General features: G+C 33.0%; 1 long non-coding RNA gene across 1 annotated transcript; it reads left to right on the top strand.

Moving 5' to 3' along the window:
• The first annotated feature begins 12,217 nt into the window (after positions 1-12,217).
• On the top strand, positions 12,218-13,841 carry LOC126880697 (uncharacterized). The gene is made up of 2 exons (XR_007696686.1): positions 12,218-12,366; positions 12,892-13,841. It is a non-coding gene; the product is annotated as an uncharacterized LOC126880697 (long non-coding RNA).
• Positions 13,842-15,345: the final 1,504 nt, after the last annotated feature.

Below are 15,345 nucleotides of genomic sequence, written 5' to 3'. Positions count from 1 at the left end.
TGTGACTTTTTTCTGAACATTATGTGGACCATATAGAACAATTTGGTGTTGGAGAATAACTTTCACTTTGGATGTCTGGGTTTGGGTCTAACTATACCATACTATTATTAGATTTTGAAAAATAATATCTTATTCACAAATAATCCTAGAATTTTTTGTAATACACCATTTGAAAGTAAACAAAATAAGCTTTTTTTATTATATAATATAGCATATAATATAATATTATATTATATATACTATATATATAATATAATATTATATAATATATAATATATTATATAATAATATTATTTTATTTTTATATTATATTATAAAAAATCGAAAAGTATAGAACCTTGAAAAACCATCATCTAAAAAAGTCGTACAACGTTATACAGTAGACCATTTTAAAGGTAATTGATTTTTATTCCTATTACGTGTACCATTGCGTATACCTAAAGTTACGTAGAAAAAAGTTACAGAACAATATTTGCGAAATAACAAGGAAAATTGCCCAAAATTGCTGTGAGTGGCAAACTTTGAAAAATCATATTTCGAAAACTATAAATCCTAATTACCTCTAACAACCAAGATTTTAAAGAAGAAATATGTAGGTTTTTTCCTATTAAGCAATGTCTGTACCTATATCCTCGTGGACAAAAGTTATGGGACAAAAAACAAAATTTCTTTCTTTTGGGTTTCTTTGTGCTTTTTCTTTTGAATATATTTTTGTAAAAAAAAGTATCATTGACTTAAAAAAGTGATATTTAGATAGGAAATTTAACCAGGAACAATTTGTATGTAGATATGTTTGTACCAAGAGTGCATAGAACTCACCCTAATGTAACCTGTGCCCAGGTACTAATTCACCCATTTCTCAAAAACGCACCCCTTTAAATGGTAGCACTCCGCGGTTTTTTCATATATGGATGTCCACTGACCATATGAAATAATAAAACCCCGTTAACGTTGTAGTTCCATTTAGTTATCTTATTTTGAATATAATCAATAGCCTATATCCACAGATGTAAACAGTATACATATATTATTATAACGTTACTCAGAATGAGGTAGTCATTCGTAAAATACCAAATGTAAAGTTTAAAAATAATGTATTAAAGTAGCGAATTTTGCAGATTACTCGGACATGAGTTAAATCGGTTCTTTTTTGAAAAGCACTATCAAATCTAATATCTTAAATAAAATCATTTCATCTAAACATGTTATAATAATTATATTTATGATTTTATTGTGGAATGTAATGGAACTGTGCAGAAATAGTTATTTATGAAACAGTTCGTGAAGAATGCTTTTTGCGAACGCACGTGATGTTTAGAGTACGAGCGACAGCGGATCGAGTGCTATACATCGCGAAAGTTCGCAAAAAGTACTTCACGCCCAGTTTCATATAATATTTGATCTACGATAAACAAATAAAGAAACTGTAATTCTTCGTCACGGGAATTCATTTCTATTCTACAATTTTTAGAACTTGACATTTTAAAATTCTAACTTCTTTCAAACCACCAAACTGTCAAAACTTTTGTTGTAATTTATTGCTCACATGTCATCACCATGACAACGCGAAAGTTAAAGATATTTGATTATCAAAACTTTTAACACAGAGCTTTAATCAAAAATAAAACGAAACAAAATTATAAGTAACAATAATAAATAAAATCAAACAAGATACTGTATATTACCACCACCAACATCTCTACATAACCTAACTTTTCTTGTTAAGTTGACGTACACTGGAAAGGTGAGGTAAACTGAAAAGTATATCTGAATTAAGAATAGACATGCACTGTATAGCTATCTCTGTCATTCAGAGCCACCTATGGTGACAATAATTTTGAATCACACGTTATGAAAGTGTGCCAAAAAACAGTGCGAAAAAGTAAATTCAATTTAAAATACATTGTTACTTCACGCACACTTTAAATCCTTCACGCACTGCTACCTATAATGACAGTTTTCACAAACTAAAAACTTAATGTGACTAATACATAATATTATGACATAGAGTAGATAAAGAACTTTCCGGCACAGAAACGGCACTTTTCTGCACACTAATGTCATAAATCTTATACTGTGAGAAAATGTCAACTTTGTTAACATAAAACTGTGCAGGAAAGTGCACTTTGAATAGTGGTTGTAAAGAATAGTATATTGTGCAACAAGTGCAGAAAGATACTAATTTCTCACGAGTTTGAAAAGTTGCGGTACGAGCGCAAGCGAGTGCCGCAATTCAAACGAGTGAGAAATTACCTTTCTGCACGTGTTTCACACTATACTTTTTCTACAAGCACAGTTTTTCCTAAAAATAAAAATCACAATTTCCAAACGACGATTAATTATAATAGGTACCTATGTGATAAATTTTAAACTGTATTTAATTAATACCTACTAATCAATTTAAATTCCTTATACCTAAATAAATTACACAGAAATCAGTTAAAAAATTAATGCACTGCCTTAATTTGTTTAAATTTAAACAATTATTACACATTATTGACATTATATTTATGCAGTCACGGATTTACACAAAACCTACTTCATTCGACGTCTCTTGCACAGGTTGCTAAATCCTTATTGGTTATTTGATAATTATAAAATGTTTAATAAGAATAAAATTGTAAAATAAAACAGTTGTAACATCCATAATTTAGTTTCTATGCTATAGTTAAATATAATAGTTGTCTTATAGGTTATATATTTGTCTAAAGTTTAACCACGGATGTAAACAGAATATAACGTTACTCAGAATGAGGTAGTCAACTGTGCAGAAAAGAACTTTGCGGCACAGAAACGTCACTTTGCGGCACAGAGACGTCACTTTTCTGCACACTAATGTCAAATATCTTATACTGTGAGAAAATATCAAGTTTGCTAACATAAAACCGTGCAGAAAAGTGCACTTTGAATAGTGGTTGTAGAAAAATGTTTTTACCACTTTCTTTGTTATAGCGTCCTTGACTGTTATTTTACAACGGCAGTAAAACAAAATAATCCGGCTCTGGTACTTAAATTCGTTTGATATATTTTAAATGTCTACCTTTCCTGTATAATTATTATTTTATTCATGAAGGAAAATATAGTCCACTAGGAACACTTTCCAACGCATTAATTACTTGTTTGTGATTTTCAACCTTTGCTCGACATCATCGCCGTCTTTTGGAAGGAAGCCCTTCTGGACCCTTTTGTGTTTGTCCTTTAATAACTCATATTAATTGCCACGGCAGCAGGTCCTATTAGGCCTATCATCATCATTGATTTCGTAATTTGCTTTGGAAATAGGCTCGATTTAGATACAACATTATAATTATCGTTTAGCTGTGGGTTCGTCTCCTCTGTGTTTGTATAGGAAATCTGGGTAATGTCGGCTATCAACAACACCAATATTTAGAACCTTTTGGGGAAGTTCTTGATGGAAACCGGTTTTAACATAAATCGATTAACTTACACTCTTTCCAATGACATAAACTGAGCAATAAATAAGTACAATTAAATGCGATTAAATGATTCTTTATTTACTAAAAGAGATATTTTTTTTATCAGATAAATCTAATCATTTTGTTATCAGAAAAAGCTCTAGAGCATAACAGTAAATTGTTTCTCTGTTTTGTGGACTTGGAAAAAGCATTTGATCGGGCGCCACGTAACAAGATCTGGGAAATATTAAACCGTAGAAATGTGAAACTGAAGTTAATCCAAGCAATGAAGAGTATATTATACAGCGTGTCCCAAAAGTAGCGGAACGGTCGAATATTTCGCGAAGTAAATATCGAAGCGAAAAACTGAAAAACACGTTTTCAATAATTTTCAAAAATCTATCCAATGACACTAAACGCAATCCCCCACTCCACCCCCTGGAGGTGGGTGGGGGTAACTTTAAAATCTTTAATAGAAACTGCCAGTTTTTATTGCAGATTTTGATTCCTTATGTAAAAGTAAACAACTTTTATTTGAGACATTTTTAGAATTGTGGATAGATGGCGCTATAATCGGAAAAACAATTTATTGTAATACCATAGGTAAATTATAAAACGCTCTAATATCTCGAGAATTACACTTTCAAATGAATAACCAAAAAATATGCGTTTAACATTTTTCAAAAACCTATCGAAAAACACCAAACATGACACTCTACCCCACCCCTACGGGTGGGGGGGGGGGGGGGTTAACTTTTAATGTTAAATGGCAACCAATATTTTTATTGCAGATTTGGATTAATCATGAAAAATTGGGCAACATTTATTTAAAATATTTTTTAGGATTTTAGAATACCGCTATAGTTAAAAAAAAGACTATTTGTTACTGTCATCTATCAACAATTCTAAAAATTGTTTCGAGCAAATGTTGCTTCATTTTTCATGACGAATCTAAATCTGCAATAAAAATTGGGGTTGCTATTTAAGATTTTAGTGTTACCTCCCACCCCACCTCCAGGTTGTGGAGTGGGGGGTCGTCTTTGGTGCCATTCGATATGTTTTTGAAGAATATTAAATAAAATTGGAAAGAAATCCTTTGTAAAAGGTATAACATTTTTTTATTAAAAATCCCTTAAAAGGGCTACATCACAACAAAACGTTTTCGATTTTTATAAAAAATCATCATCAGTGTTCGATAAACTGGATGCTAGCTGAGCCACAAAAGAAAAATATCTGGGTAAAAACCCTTTACATAAAATATAGATGCCTTAAAATTGCCTTAAAGTATGCACTTTTAAGGCATCTATATTTTATGTAAAGGGTTTTTACCCAGATATTTTTCTTTTGTGGCTCAGCTAGCATCCAATTTATCGAACACTGATGATGATTTTTTATAAAAATCGAAAACGTTTTGCTGTGATGTAGCCCTTTTAAGGGATTTTTAATAAAAAAAATTTTATACCTCTTACAAAGGATTTCTTTCCAATTTTGTGATTGATGGTATACAGCCAACTACAGGAAAACTTTTTCTTTTCCTTGTGGATTTTTTAATATTAAATACGTGTTTTTTTGTTTTTCCTTTGGAAGTGTATTTCTCGAGATATTAGACCGTTTTATTATTTACCTATGAGATCAGGATAAAGGATTCTTTTCGTTAATAGCGCCATCTATCCATAGTTCAAAAAAATGTCTCGAATGAAAGTTACTAACTTTTACGTAAGGAATCAAAATCTGAAATAAAATCTTGGGGTCTCTATTTAAGATTTCAAAGTTACCCCCCGCCCCACCTCTAGAAGGTGGAATGGTGGGGTCGCGTTTTTTGGCACTCGATAGATTTTTGAAAATTATTGAACACGTATTATTCAGTTTTTCGATACCATGTTTATTTCGAGAAATATTCGACCGTTCCGCTACTTTTGGGACACCCTATATAAATGTTCACGTAATAATGTAAGAAGGAACAATCGCTCATCTCTAGAATTCTACACAAGGACAGGTGTAAGACAAGGTGGTGTTCTGAGTCCTTTGTTATTCATCACTCTAGTGAACGAAATTGCAAAAGAATGCAGGGGTAAGGTAAAAAGAACTAGGGTTGGGGTGTATAAACTTCAACAAGTTTACGTGTCTGAGTTGATATTATGCCGATGACCTGGTAATTGTGGCAAAATCAGAAAACGACTTGCGAGTGAATATGAATGTTTGGAATGAAGCCTTTAAGAAATTTGGGATGAAAATAAATATTGAAAAAACAGAAGCTTTAGTAATATCGAAATCTCAAGAAAATATAAATGTAAAGCTGAATAATGAAACCATTACACAAGTAGAGGACTTCAAGTATCTAGGATCAACAATGAATGGGTAAGGAAATATAGAACCAGAAATAAACAGCAGGGTAATGAATGCAACAAAATTATACTATGCACTAAATAAAAGTTTTATTAGGAAGAAAGAAGTAAGCCTGAAAACAAAAATGAAAGTATTTCAAACTGTATACGAGCCGGTGCTACTCTACGGTAGTGAAACGTGAACAGTGAACGACAACATCCGTAGTAAAATTCAAGCATGCGAAATGCGATATTTACGTGCGGTATCCGGGGTGACCAGACGTGATCGTATAAGAAATAAAGACATACGTGAAAGGTGCGGTGTTGGAAGGACCTTAGCCAGACTTGAAACGAAACAGTTACCGTGGTTCGGACATATGGCGAGAATGAGTGAAGGTAGAACTGTAAAGAGGGTATGGAAAGCAGCATCTGACAACAAACGACGAAGAGGCAGGCCAGCAAGTACGTGGAACGCAAATATTGGAAATACTTGCGTAAAAAGAAATATTGGGTGGAGCAGAAAGACTAGCTACTGACCGAAAGGCATGGAGACGTCTGATTTCTCCACTTACCGCGACACCGTAAGGTACAAGAGGACGGCTTCAATAAGTAAGTAAGTAAAAGAGATATTAAAAATCAAATTAATGTTATTTATTAACATAAAGCAGGACAACGTCTAAATGAGGTGGAAAATGGACTGGTAAGGCTCTAAAATGAATAAAAAAGAAACAACATTGTCGTAACTGGATTGATATATTCTCATCAAACAGCACGCGTCCACTGCTGGACATAGGTTTCTCTCAGACTTTTCCCCTAAGCTATTCACAGCATCTGTCTCTGTCTTGTACGGCTTGCATCCAGTTGCTGACAACACGTAATAGATCGACGGTCAATCTGGTTGATGGGCGTCCAGATTGATACAGATGAAGTAAAAATAAAGAAAAAACCATTAAAATTTATATAAGAATACACCTTAACGAGGAAGTAAATGCAGAAAGAGAAACAAAACTAGGACAGAAAAGTTGCTTACTACAATTAAAAGAACATGTGCCAAAACATAGAATTATACAGAAAAGAGTCAACTGATATTGTCATTTTGATATATTAGTTTATCTGCACTGCACATTTATGCGGATATATTTGTTTGTTTGGCAGTTTTACCTTTGCTGCTCAACATTAAAGCATGTTAAAAATGTTCTGAAAAAGTTTACATATTGAAAAATATTTTTATTTTAAATTTGCCTGCAAAATATTTGTTACACATTAATTATTATCTACAATTATAAATATTTCTTGAATTGTTTAATGGTTTGCATATAACCTAATAAAATTTAATAAATTCAAAATGTAATTCCGTACAGATTGGAACAAATTTTATATCAAAATTTAGGTGAATAAAAAAGTTATTTTCAAAAAAGTATCCTAATCATATCAGGGGATCATTGTTTTAATAGTTAAAAGGGGGTAACTTTTGCACAATATTTATATTTGTAACTGCTGAGGTAATTTACATTTCAATGAAGGTCTTTGGGATTTTTTCCGCAAAGTAGAAGGATAAATCTTTCACCTCAGACTAATTAAATTTGACCTCTTATTTATTTAAATATTTATATACATATATGAAAATTTAAAAATCAAATTTGCAAAAAATTATTATCTTCGTTATAAATAAGCATTATAAATTATTTTATTTTCTAGCAGAAATTATACCATATTACCAGTATTAAGTAAAAAAATGGTTGAAAAATATTTGACAGTTTATGATATTTAATTTGTTTATTAGATGTTACTATATTTCCAATTGCAAAAACTCTCATTATTTTTATTTTTATATTGTATATTTTCGATAAATGTATTGACAAATTCAAATTTCAATTAAACACCCCTCTAAAATGGCATTTGAAAATTGTTCTAATTTAAAAATACTAGATTTGTTGTAAAAGGTGTATTTTAAAATACCCTAAATAAGGGTTAAAATAAAACATAACGTTTTCGAATTAAGAAATCCATCATCAGTGTTCTAAAAGCCACAAAATAGCATACATTAGCCACCAAAATGTGTTGTGTAAAAACCCTTTAAATGTAAACGATTATGTTATGTTACATATTTATATAAAATTTAAATATGGAAGAAGACTCTCCTGGTTAAACAATTTGAGAGCTTGGTTTAACTAAACATCTGCTTATCCCTTTAGAGCAGTGCGCAGCGGTATCGAAAGTGCGAATTTCCAAATTCCTGAACATTATATAAAATAAAAAAATTGTTAATAAATAAAAACATTTCATATCCTTACCATTCTTTCAAGCCGGAATTACTACAAGTAGCCAAAGGAATAAAAAACGAAAAATATTTAAAGTAGGCGAGATTATACATATTTTTGAATTAATTAAAATCTTTATTTGTAAAAAAGACCTTAAAATTGTGAATTCAGTCCCTTTGAACGTATTAAGGGAATATTTATGTAAAATTCACTACGATAACTATATTCGACGTAACAGTTAACGTTGCAGTCACGGTTACAGTGACGCAGCAGTTTTGAAAACTTGATAAGAGTCTGTATCTAATATAAAAGAATCTGAAAGTAAATACATTATGGGCCAAAGCCGTATTTTTGCTTGTCTTCGGCATCACTATAAATATTCGAAAATCTGCTATTAACCTTCTCAACACAGCTGACTGTTTAAATAAACCGTTTCAATTAAAGCTGTGATCCCTAATCCAAAATAGTAAAAATATTCTGAAATAAACTGTAACTCCAGGCTGTAGCCTTATCTTACCGCGTTTACCTTAATACCTTTAAGTTCATACATATAATAATACATAGATTAGGTAAGGTACGAAAAATAGCGTAACGCGGAGCAGTTCGGGTCGGTGGTCTATCTATCTCTCTCTACCGGCGCTTAGCTTTCTCTCTCTAGCATAATATGATGACAGCTGCATCTGTGTCCGTGTCGTTACATTACTCCCACCTCTTGGTAGTTACGCTCACACTCGTACGACAGACAAAGATAGCTAGACCACTGTACTTGATATTGGCGTTATACCCCGATGCATTGAGCGGCATATACCTAGCCTGGTCTATCAAATTAAGGAAAACAAGACGAAATATATGTATATGAGCCGCAATAACCAAAGCAGAGACAGAATCGGTCCAAACATCACCATCGATGACTTTAACTTCGAGCGCGTTAGGGAATTCAAGTATGTTGGAACCACAATAACTGAAGCCAATAACGAATCACAAGAAATAAACAAAAGGATACAGGCCGGCAACACATGTATTTTTGCCCTCCAAAACCTTATAAAATGGAAACAACTAACAATGCGTACAAAGATACAAGTCTATAAAACCATCACACGAACCGTGGTGATATATGGAAGCGAAACGTGGACGATTACAAAGGAAAATGAAGAGAGACTACGTGTTTTGGAAAGAAAAATCCTAAGAAAAATCGTTGATCCTGTGCTGGATGAAACATCAGGACAATATAGGATAAGAACTAACAATGAGCTCGAAGAACTCTACGTTTAAAGAAAAATTAAACCCAGAAGACTCCAATGGTCAGATCACCTCAGAAGACATTCTGACCAAAGAACGGTAAGACTGGTATGGGAGGAAGTCCCAACCGGAAGAAGACCACGCAGACGCCCTCGACTCCGGTGGCGAGATAATATAGCAGGAGACCTGCACACTATGGGCGTGGAGAATTAGATGGAAGTTGCTCAAGACAGAAAACAGTGGAGTCATGCTGTCGATTTGGCTAAAACCCACGAAGGGTTGTAACGCCACGGAGTAAGTAAGGTCTATCGTTAATATGTCAATGTTTAAGGTACGAGTACGCTTGACCGAACCGGCCGGCCTCACAATGCACCACCATCGGAAATTTAATATCTTTGCCTATTCAAATGAATCAGCGCACACTCGACGGAATCGTAATACATCGACTCACACCGAATCGCGTTAAAAACCCGGAATCTTTTATAATGTTTTCGCGGTTAGTGTGTAGCGGTGCATTGACTGATGACTTAGTGGGAGCCAACGGCGGATCCAGCAACCTTGCAGGGTGGGGGCAGTGAAATAAAAAAAATTCTCGTATTGAACTGGATATTCTTAACTGGCGTGCTCAGGATTCTTTTTCAGGATGGCCTGTTATTTTCTTCTTCTTCATGTAAGTACCATATCCTTTCAGAGAGGTGGTTACCGTCATAGCTATCTTAATTTTATTAACTGCCACCCTAATCAACCATGAAGTTCATCTTCGTCCTGGACTGCGTTTGCCTGCTATTTTTGTAGCAGTAGCAACCCATATTTGGGACCTCTCATTACATGTCCGAAATACTCCAGCTTTCTCTTCTTGATGCTTTTTATAATCGCACAGTAGTCTTGTTGAGACGTTCTAGTATTGTGGAGTTTAGAATCTTCTCGTCCCAAGAAACTCTTAAAATTCTTCTATAGCACCACATCTCGAGAGCCTCAAGGCGATTTAGATCGACTTTATTCACAGTCCAAGACTCGACACCATACAGTAAGAAAGAGAATCGTAGGTCCTTAATGCCAATTTTAAGTCTCTGTTACATGCCACTTTGAACATCCTTCTAAAAGTGGCTCTTATTCGGGCTCTTTATTTTAGAATTACAATTTTAGAAAATAAGATAGTTTTTGTTCTTCAAAGTTTATTAAAAGTAACGAAAATGAATAATTTTCCTGCGGCGTGATGCTATACGCAGCCTACAGCGTCTATTGGAGACGACCGGCTTACTTTATTGCAGTCGACAATACAAACCTTTCTAGAAAACAAATTACCATAACATAGCAGCGGCAATTACTATTTTTATCTGAACTCTGGCATTCAATTGAATATATGGTAATAAACAGATGTATTGTGTGAATTTTTCATTTGTTACGTTCCAAAGACTTTTAAGTGTCAGTAGACACCAGGTGAGGTCTCCAATTGACTCCATTAACCCCTCCATGGATCCGCGCCTGTTAGGAGCAACACAACGAAACGAACAGGAAAATAAAATGGATCAAGAAAAATCAGTAACATTCGTAATTATTATGAATATTATTATTGAAACGAGAAAATGTAAAATACTTACTAAGAGTAAGAGTTACTGATACGAGTTTTTCTGTCGGAATAGCGTTTCTTAATGTTGTGTTAATTCAACACGTTGACGCGTATATATAGCTTCGAACAGTCGTCGACTCGAAATGGGATCAAACAACCTAAATACAATCTAGAATTCACTGTTACGAAAATGTCACAAACGGACTTCTTTGATTTCTCATCGATATTAAAGGTTGCATAGTACTAAGAACTAAAGACACTGATGGTTGTCCGTTGCGATGATTGGAAAAAAGGTGGCTTCGATGAGTTGAAAAGAGTTTTCAATTATTCAGTTCAAAGATAGCCTTAATAGAAAAGACCCATTTAATAATGTTGATTTCAACAGAAGAAGGAGCCAACTCCCTTTAGAAGTTCCAATTCTAACAAATCAACTAGTTCCTATCAGTATTTTTTAATTTTTATTTCATGATAGCTAATATTTTTGTGTTTTTTTTTATTTAAAGTTTGCACATCATTTGTGCCCTATAAGTCAATAAAGAAAGACGTACCTAACTGTATAAGTCAATAAAAATCCAAAATATTTGTAAATGTACAGTATTTATAAAACTACATTTTAAGCGTTTAATTTTAATTAATTTAATTTAAAACGTTTTTTTCGCTTCCTGAAAAAACTCAAATTTTGACTTATCTGCTTTTGGTCAAACCGGCAAACAGGTGTATGTTCTCAAAGAAATTGAAAGTGTGTAAAAAAAATCTATCTGCTTTTGTCCGCCACCACACCAATATCGTATACTCCAAATATTAATACAGGGTAAAATAGAAAGCAAACGCTAACCCGGCAGAAGAAGACAATCATGGCTTCAAAATTTATGCCAACGGTTTGGAGTAACATCGACGGAGTTAGTCAGAAACGCCGCAATCAAAACTAAAAAGAACGTGGTTATTTTGTTGAAAAATGAACATATTTACTTGCAAATAACTTGAAAAGTATTGATTTGGTGAAAAAACTCTATGGAACAAAAGTTGCTTAAAATTAGTCAGTTTATCCATGAGACTTATCTTGGACATATATTTTTTCACCCCCGAGATGGGATGAAACTCACCCCTAGGGAAAAAGCACACATCGGCACCATACCACTTTTTTTTTCTTTGACTTGTTAGCTATGTGTATTGTAACGGTCCACCCGTTATAATATCGTTTTTAGCGCTTTAATTATTTTTAAAATTATTTTCTTTTGACCTCCCATTTAAATTCTTTAATTTCTCGTAAAGGACTTCTCATGTGACGTCACACTGTACGGAACATAGTTGAACCGTTCCTTGTCATTTAATTCGTGTTCCGTGAGAGTTTGACGTCTTCCTCGCTGAATGAGAGAGGAATGCTCTTTACTTGACTGTGAGCTGTGGTTCGAATCGGTTATACCAATGGCGGGTTAATAATTTCAACTATTTAAATCATTTTTGTTAATTTCCAAGTGAAAAGTTATCTGGAGCCTGGAGTATGGAAACATATGTGTAACTCAACACCTCATGGAATTTGGATAAGAATCAACCCGGTAAAATATTTAGTTTTTCATAATAATTTTTTTTATATAGCCTGGTTTTTTTGTGATGGAACATTTGATATATTAGGTTCATTGTTAAATTTCTTAGTCAACTCATTATTTGGATTTTATGTAGATTATTTCGATTATTGAATTAATATTCATTCAAGGAAAATTATATATTAATATATTTTTTGGTTAGACATAACCAAACATATGCAATTCTCAATTAATATTGGAAATAATTATCATTTCTCTGTAGGTTTTAAATTTATTGAACATCCAATATTTTTATAAATTCTATATATTTTTACAGATATTCCCTCAGATAAATCATATTCAAATTTCACATTCATCATTATTTGTTCATGTTTTCACACTCAAAATAGTTCAAGGATACCTGAGATTAGTTTTTGTTCCATTTTAATGATCGGTTTTTCTATGTTAATGCTTCTAAAAAGTTTCCTCAATTATTTCTTCTTCCCTTTACTTTTTGCTAATGTCTAAAATGGGAAATAAAACTGGGTATGTTTTTAGCCATTTGGGAGAAACCATAAGATGAAGTCATAGCCCCTTCTTTGACCACCTAGGGAAACCACCACAGCCACAGTCAAGTCAACATTGGGAGTAAGTCATTTTTGGGAACAAGCTTTTTGGGAGTATTCCAGCTCCTTTTCTTCCTGCCACCTGGGCCTACGGAGGGCATGGGACCGCATCATCTTGATGCTCATTTCTGAGGATGCAGCAGCAACCTCTTTAGGAGTCGTTTGGGAACATTTAGTGTTGTGTTTTAAGTAACTATGGTTTTTATATATCAGACATTTATTTGATACATTATGTTTATTAATTATTTTTTTCAGATTTAGCGTACCTTTGTTTTTATATGACATATTTGTATACTATGGTATTTGGTTCCCAAACTTTGTATCTACGGTAACTTCTTGTGCACAGGAATAAGCCTAGAGAAAATTAGGTTTTTAATACTTTATTATTGCTTTGATATTGGTTTATGTAATTCGGGTAAATTTATTTTTTAATATTACTAGCTTGTTTCCCAAATATTTTACTGTTATTCGCTTTATTCCATTTGTTCGGTTAATTTAGGTCATCGTCGGTATTTATCTCAACTTCATTTCTACTTTAGTCAATTGTATATTTAACTTTATTTATTCATTATTGTATTTTCCCTTAGTGAGGCTTGGGCCTATTTATTTGTAGTATTTTCATCTTTGTCAGTTTCCTTTAGTTGTACGTAGCAGGCGTACTATAACCATTTGGTAGAAGACTTATGTAATTTTGTACCCTATATGTTAGTGAGAGGTACTTATACCTGTAATTTTGTAACAGATAACATTATTGTTGTTATCTTAGAGATAACTTTTTGTATAACTTATGTCATTTTAGAGTCACATGATATACACTTTGTGTAACTCAGAGATTGTCAAAAATCTAGTAGTTATTTTTAATAAATATGTATTTATTTTGTATATCAATTATTTTATTATTCCTTTATGTTCATTATTACAGGTTTAATATATTTAATATTTGAAAGCAATGTAAGATACCTGGGAAAATGATCGAAGATCATTTTCATGGCGCCCATGATTAGTTAGTTTTATTTATTTTGTTCGTTTTTAGTCATTATTCATCTCCATTCATTTTCAGTACATTATTCTTATTTTATTATTTCATCTTCTAGTCATCATTACTATCTATATAGAGCTACTGTTCTTCGACAGGCATGCAAATGAGCCGTATCCATCCTTGAGTGTCAAGTTGCTCTCTTGCATCTATAGCTAGCCAACTCTATTCAGTTTGCCTCTGTCTCTTCCCACTTCTACTTCTATCCCTTCTAATCCCCCTTTCTTCAGTACTACTGAAAAGTATTTTTTATTTTTCTTACTTCGGCTTCTCAACGTAGAAGTCACTTCACCCTTTTCTTTACATCTATATCTCTACATATTATGTCTCATATATTTGTCCCATAGCTTACATTTAGTTACCCAGTCTTTTTTTCCTTACTTCTGTTGGAGTACCTATATCTTTCTTTTTACTTTCACTCCAACAGAAGTTTTCTCATTTTTGTTACAGTATGCCAAATTTCATGTCAATCCAAGTGATTCTTTAAAATTTAGAGGTTTTGCAATATTTTACCTTTAAAGAACGTACTACGCGTGTACTTGACCAAACCGGACAACAACGGAACGCACCATGCAGGAAAAAATAGCTCAGCTCAGTCAATCAATTTACTATTTTATAGAAGATGAATCCAAAAATTATTATTGTTAGTTTATTATACGAGGAAGAGGAACAATAAAATATACTTCCAAAAAGGGAATAAATGGGTGTATATTTCTTTAAATGTCGTCTTCCAATAGGGAATTGGAAATCGTCATCATTATCTTAACTCTCTCTTCATTGCTCTCTCCTTCGTAACATTATCTTAGCTTTTACAGCAATAACCGGGAAAGAATGTACTAGCGTATACTAAAGCTGTAATAATAATTTCCAATACAAATTGCTTGATGAAACAGCAGGACAATATAGGATAAAAACTAACAAAGAGCTTGAAGAACTTTACCCAGACGCCAACATAATAAAAGAAATAAAGTTCCAAAGACTCCAATGGACAGGACACCTCAGAAGACATTCTAACAGTAAGGCTAGTATGGGAGAAAGCTCCAACTGGAAGAAGACCACGCGGATGCCCTCGACTCCGGTGGCGGGACGATATAGCACTGTGGCGGGACGATATAGCAGGAAAAAACTCTAAGATAAGGTAAAAACCACTACCATGTAATAGGTATATTTATTAAAAATTTTAAAAAATCCCAATGGATTGAATGAAATGTGTCCAATTCAGAACGTTTTCGGACCTACCAGTCTATCCTCAGTGAATCTACAATAGAATAAGTAATCCCACTATTAAAATTGAAAAGATGGTTGAAATTTTGAAAGTTAAAAAATGTGGTTATGATTACTTACTCAAAT

Source organism: Diabrotica virgifera, chromosome 2 (assembly GCF_917563875.1).
Source record: "Diabrotica virgifera virgifera chromosome 2, PGI_DIABVI_V3a".
In the NCBI taxonomy this organism is placed as follows: Eukaryota; Metazoa; Arthropoda; class Insecta; order Coleoptera; family Chrysomelidae; genus Diabrotica; species Diabrotica virgifera.
This window is presented reverse-complemented; position numbering and strand designations above follow the sequence as displayed.